Here is a 6,017-nt window from a genome sequence, read left to right on the forward strand (position 1 = left end):
TGAATTACCCACCCTAGAAGATCGTGAGCTTGAAGCACTGTGGGTGTTTCTAGTATCTGCCCAGACCACGTCATTTTGAGCCAACAGCTTTAAAAAGACCGTGTAAGCATCCTATGCTTGAGCTTTACTCAAAGACCAGCATTTTCCAGGATGAAAGGATGTAGGAGATCAGTTGGGCCAACCCTTCACCTTACAGAGGAGAGAACCTAGTCCCACAGGGATTGAGAGACTCACTCATCCAAGGTTGTCCAGTGCTTAGCAGAGGCAGAAATAACTCCAGGACCTGGGCTTCTGGCAGCGGCTGGCTCTGGCTCTTTCTCAGATGTGCTCTATCTCCAAAAATAAGCTCTCCGGCCAATGACTTCTAGAAGAGCTTGACTTTCACATTCTGGTCTAAAATGCACTTCCTATAATTTTCCCATCTTTAGAAATTATGTTTAGGGGACATCTGGGCAAGACAATTAGTCCTCGATTCATAATAGATAAGGTTTACATTTTTTTAAAGATTTTATTTATTTATTTGAGAGAGGGAGAATGAGAGATAGGGAGCACGAGAGGGAAGAGGGTCAGAGGGAGAAGCAGACTCCCCGCCGAGCAGAGAGCCCGACGCGGGACTCGATCCCGGGACTCCAGGATCATGACCCGAGCCGAAGGCAGTCGCTTAACCGACTGAGCCACCCAGGCGCCCAATAAGGTTTACATTTTTAATAACGGAATTAGAACTTCAGGGAAACTTTATAACTGCACTATGAGCCCACCACCCTTAGGTTTTATAATAACCCAAGATTACTCGCCCAGTGACTTTACACACTTTGGAAGAAGCACAAGATGTGGAAACAGACATGGTGAACAGAAGGACGCATGTTCAGTGGGAGTCTGATTTGCAGTCTTTCTGGAGCCGTAAAAACCTGCGGTTATTTGGTAGCTTCTGTGAAACCGGACTGACACATCGCTTATTTCCTTTAAAAAAACATGAAGTGGAATTAATTTATTTTCATTTTAAGGCTTGGAAGCACTCCTTGAATGAACCAGAGATGCCCTGGAGAATGAACTACAAAGGATAAGAATCACTGAATAAGAAGCTGAAACCCAGTAGGTAAGACTGAGTACATATCAATCCACATTCAGGCACGACTTTTAACATGACTCACAAAGTCATTTGTGGCCCTTAAATAAACTAATAGTGATAGAGAAGAAAAAGCTATTCAGGAAACACTGGTGCAGCCTGCTGTTTTCAGAAAAAAAGGGAAGATGTGAGTCCAATTCCTTGCCATCCTTGGCATTAGTACTCCGAGTAAACACAATTGTCTACAAAAATGATATCATTTCTCTGAATGCCATCTGTTTATCCACTGTCCTGAAAAAAATGCATAGCAAAGGTAAAGAAAAGCATGGTTCATAATATGGGGCAGAATCTTTGAAAAAGAGGAAATATGGAAAGCTTTCTTTCAACATCAAATCAATATCTCATTTTCTTAGTGATTAGAGCATCCCGCTCTTAATGTTTTAACTGATATATGATCCCAATCTTTTAGTTACTCTCTGTCTTTCCAAAGCAGGATCATTCTAGTGTCAGTTGGTCATTGTTTGGTTACTCCCTGTGTGAGGTCAGTGGGACATGCGCAGATGAAAACTCTGTGTTAGGTATCTCAAAATCAGGATCCAGAAGTATTTTTTTCATTCTTTTAGGCTAACAAGTAATGACAGGTATTCAAAGCGTCACACTGTCAACACCGTGATTTCTGCTGTCGCCTGCATCATAATCTGTTTCTTAGTAACTCTTGGTCTGAGCAGCAATAATAGAATTAATTATACTTCATTTTGCTGCCTTTAACAGTATTGACCAAATTTAAGAACAAATGAGAAGTGCTTATCAAGCTTGAAGAAAATAATCCATCAGTGGCACAATTTAAATTCTCTGCAGTTCTCTTATTAATCAAAGTAACACTTACTATCCTATCTCCACTTCCCATTAACAGTCATTAAGCCCTGCTGCTGATTGAAGCAATTTCTTTAGGGATCTCAACCTCATTTTTAAGAGAACCTTCTTTAGTGGAAAACAATATCATATAAGCGTGGCAACTTAAAAGAGAGGAAGAAGGTTCTTCAATCATGTTCTGACCTTGATATTTTTCAACGGTGTGAGTTCAAAAAAGTACACAACTGTGAGTCTGGAAAGTTTGGAAGTAAAGGGACTATTGTTGCCTCGGCGCCTGAAGGAGGTGCGAATTGAACAGGCAAGGCATGAACTTGGCTCCGACCCCTTGCCAGCCTTTCCGAAGCACGATGGCCCCTGTTTTAGTCTTTCACTCACCGCGTTGGAGGCATCTCAGAAACACGGAACACCCGAGAAGGGTTCCCAGGGACACCTCCGTTTTGACTTGTGGCTCTGAGTAGGCGCGGGGTGGCCGGGGAAGAGCAGGAGAGACGGGGTGGGAGACTTGACTCTGGGGCAGCACTCGATACTTCTAATCCAGGGGACCTTGAGCAACCCAGCTCGTCTTTCTGTCTCCATTTTCCCCTGAAATGGAAATAACATATCATCCGCTAGGCTTATCTCTCCAAATTGTGCAAAGCGTACGAGAAAATGTATGCGGAAGTCTTTTGAGGTTGTTAAATTCTATGCAGATGTGAACTCATGGAGCCCTAGAAGTCATGGACAGAGTTTCATTTAACTCTGGTGCCCAGGCCCTTGCTCGATGCTGAGACATAGCAGGTGCCTGATAAGCGTTGAACTACTGCTAAAGAAGCCCTATTTCTAAACACGAGAATAACATAATAGCGCGGAGTAATGTAATTTTTCAAAACTACCTGTCATAGTGTAGAGTGGAGGGGCTGTGGATGGACAAAGCAGAGCTCTAGGGCATAGAGAAAAAGCCAAAACATTACTAAAATCCAGGGAATTTGGAGGGCGATGTCTGTGAGGCTAACAAGAGTTCTGTGATCAGTATAACGGAAGAGATGGCGACCTTCAGAGGAAAATGCCCAGAGAATGTCGGTGATTGGTAAGGAAAAGCAATACGTGCCAGCCAGTTTGGTCATGCTAGGGAAGATGTTAGTGTTTGGACTGTCTCCTCGGCAAGTGCCCACTGCCTTCTGCCCCTTGAGGTTTAATGTCAGTGCCACTGACAGCTCAGCTGGGGGAACCCGGCTGTTAAGAGTCAAGTGACCAAGTTGAATGCAAAGCAACCAGAAATCAGGACGGGGGATGGACTTGGGAATAGGCTCTGGGACTGTATTTTACCTGCAGCTCCAGAGTACTGTGTCAAGACATCTGATATTCTGGAGTCTCACCTCCTTCTTTGCATAATCCCTTGGAAACCAGTGTCTCCTTTTGGTTAATAATTGTAATTCACCATAGTCTTAATCTTTACAAAAGCCAAATACAACATGGCACTGGTTGTACAATTTTAAGGCAGTAAATCACTCAGTATTCATCCTGCTCAATGTTATCAATGAGGAAACAGGCTCGGAGAAGTCCAGTGGGGTGCCTGAGGCCACCCCGCCAGCCACGATTGGCCATCTTTAGCTCATTCAGAAGTGACCTCGCTCCTTTGTGCAGCCCTCTGAGATGTGTTGTGAAGCTCTTCTCTTCCCCCCACTCCCCCCCCCCCACCAGGAGACTTTATTCCTACGGAGGAGACCCAGAGAGACCTCTCAGGAAGGACTTCGGCACGCCTGTCCCCATATGTCTATGCTTTAAACACGGAACCCTTTTGCTTTGGGTTGGCTCAAAAGTCAAGGTTTCAGAGATTGGACAGGTGAGATAGATCCATCATTTTCGTAATGGTCCAGGTCCCAGGACAGATAAATCAAGACCTGGATCTGAATTTGCTTGGCCAGCATAGACGTGAAGACGCCCTTCAATAGGCTCTTGGGCCTGATGTATAAAGACAATTGTCTAATCAATGAAGAGATAGAACCACCTCAAATTCTGATGACCACTGATGTCTCCAGCTGCAAACCCTGCCCTGCTCCGGAGATGTTCCCGGAGGCTAGAAGAGAGCAGAGTTCGGTGGGCAGTGAATTCTCTTTCCTTGAAGAGATGAAGGGCACCATCCACCACTTAATCTCTGAGAAGACATTAAATGTATGATTCCCATCTCTAAGAAACGAAACACTGAGCTGAATTTTTGGATCAATGGAATACCTACTCCTGCTAAAGCACTTAAAAAGGAAAACATCTACAAAATGTCCCATTAGGCTGACAAATTTATAACACTACGAAAAGTGTGCTAGCAGTTTCAAGGCCGAATAGAGCATTGTGTTTAAAGAGTTTGAATGGATTTGAGTTCCACAATATTTCATCTACATGAACAAGTGCAGCCATCCCATCTCTTTCCAATATTCCCCACATTTACTTTTAACTAGGCATATGTACGCCATGACAGAATATGGACAGCATCTTAAAAAATAAGTTGTAAAATGAATGATATTAAATGGACTTTCACAGCGTGAAGACATGGAAATATATTCTCATCTTGATGTGTGGGGCCGTACAGACATAAATGCCATTAGCATTAATGGTAATTATGTGCGTAAATCCCCATGCTCAGGATAAGAATATGCCCCTTAGTTTGCAAGTACAATGACGGGCTCATTTTTGAGATTAGAAACAGCTGAGGCTTCCTTCCCCCGCCCCCACCCCCTCACCCCCGCAAAGGGGAGACATCCGCAGAGTGGCTCAGAGCATAAAATCGGATCGGCCACTTTGACAAAACGTGCGATTCAAGCACTTGACAATTCTTTCACCTCGGAAAAGCTGAAGATGTAGGGGAAAGTCTCAAACTGGAGCCTGAGTTTTCTAGTAATTTATGCTAGAGCATTCAGAGTTTCCTGTCACCTGCCAGGGTGGCTACACCACAGGAGCTCTGCGCTCTTGTAATAAACTCGTTTTATTATGGTCTGATAACTATTGAGAATAATATTTTTCAGTCAACCCAGAAAGGACTGTCTAGCTTACAAGAGAAATTTGCAGAAAGTAAGCAAATTCAGCATCCTGTTCACCAAAGCCAATGTATTCTAATCTTATTAAAACAGGCAGGCAGATGACAGTGCCAGGGAAAAGGTGCACGTCTTCTCTTCTTAGTTCTTCAATTAAGAAGGCAGCGTGACCCCAGTGTTCGGTGAGGCCTCACCTTACACAGTGGGAAAACAAAAAAGTCCTCTTGGCCAAAAAGCCAGAAGACATTATAACACAGAGGGCTGCCTGCTTTATAACTTTACAAACACTTCATCAGGGTGAGATGGGAAAAAGAGACACATGTAATTAAAATATACTAAAAAAACAAGCCATTGTGGCTTTCAATTACAATGGAACGAAGAAGCAACCATATTATTTTTACAAACTATTTTCACTTAGCACAGTTCAGATGGAATTATTGCCATGACCTTTTAAAAATGTGAAAGAGTGAATCAATACCCTTTCAGAGGCAAGATTGCAGGAGCCGAAATGGCTGTGCTCTAATAGTGTGTATTTCTGCATCAGAAGGCAGTTGAAACCTAATTATCGTCCATCACATACAAGGTAGCTCCACGTCCTGATGAGTCCGGGCGGGCAGCAGTGAGCGCGGGAGGGTCTGTGCGTGCGGGTCTTCGAGGAGGAGGAGCACGTGGGGTGCAGGGGCCGGGGGATCCAGGAAGCCCTAGGCCAGTGGAGTAAGGCTTACAGGTGAGTTATAGGGACTGTCACTCATTTACAATAACTAACACCGGCCTGGCTGAAACAGCCGCCTGTAAATGATGTATGAGTGGCCGGCAGCCTGCCATCCCCCAACAGACCTTGCAGCCAAGAAGCACATTTTATTGTCGAGGTCATCGGAATGCTTACTTGGATACATGCCATATATTATTAAAAAATAACAAAACAGCCAATCAGCAACATTTCTTAAGGCTCAAGGGCAAAATAGCCAACCTGCTTTTAGAAAATAGGAAACAAGCATCCAAGATCTGTTTTAGCAGGTGATTTTTTTAATTGCTTCTCTCCACATAGAAAGAAACAGAACTGTGGAGAGGCC

General features: G+C 43.9%; 1 long non-coding RNA gene across 1 annotated transcript; it reads right to left on the bottom strand.

Moving 5' to 3' along the window:
* Positions 1-690: 690 nt before the first annotated feature.
* On the bottom strand, positions 691-3,578 carry LOC114221192 (uncharacterized). Its single transcript, XR_003611698.2, has 2 exons — positions 2,315-3,578; positions 691-960 (listed from the first exon to the last, which is right to left on the bottom strand). It is a non-coding gene; the product is annotated as an uncharacterized LOC114221192 (long non-coding RNA).
* Positions 3,579-6,017: the final 2,439 nt, after the last annotated feature.

Source organism: Eumetopias jubatus, unplaced genomic scaffold (genome assembly GCF_037043125.1).
Source record: "Eumetopias jubatus isolate StellerSeaLion01/CBP00866 unplaced genomic scaffold, mEumJub1_p1.0 scaffold_14, whole genome shotgun sequence".
Taxonomy (NCBI): Eukaryota; Metazoa; Chordata; class Mammalia; order Carnivora; family Otariidae; genus Eumetopias; species Eumetopias jubatus.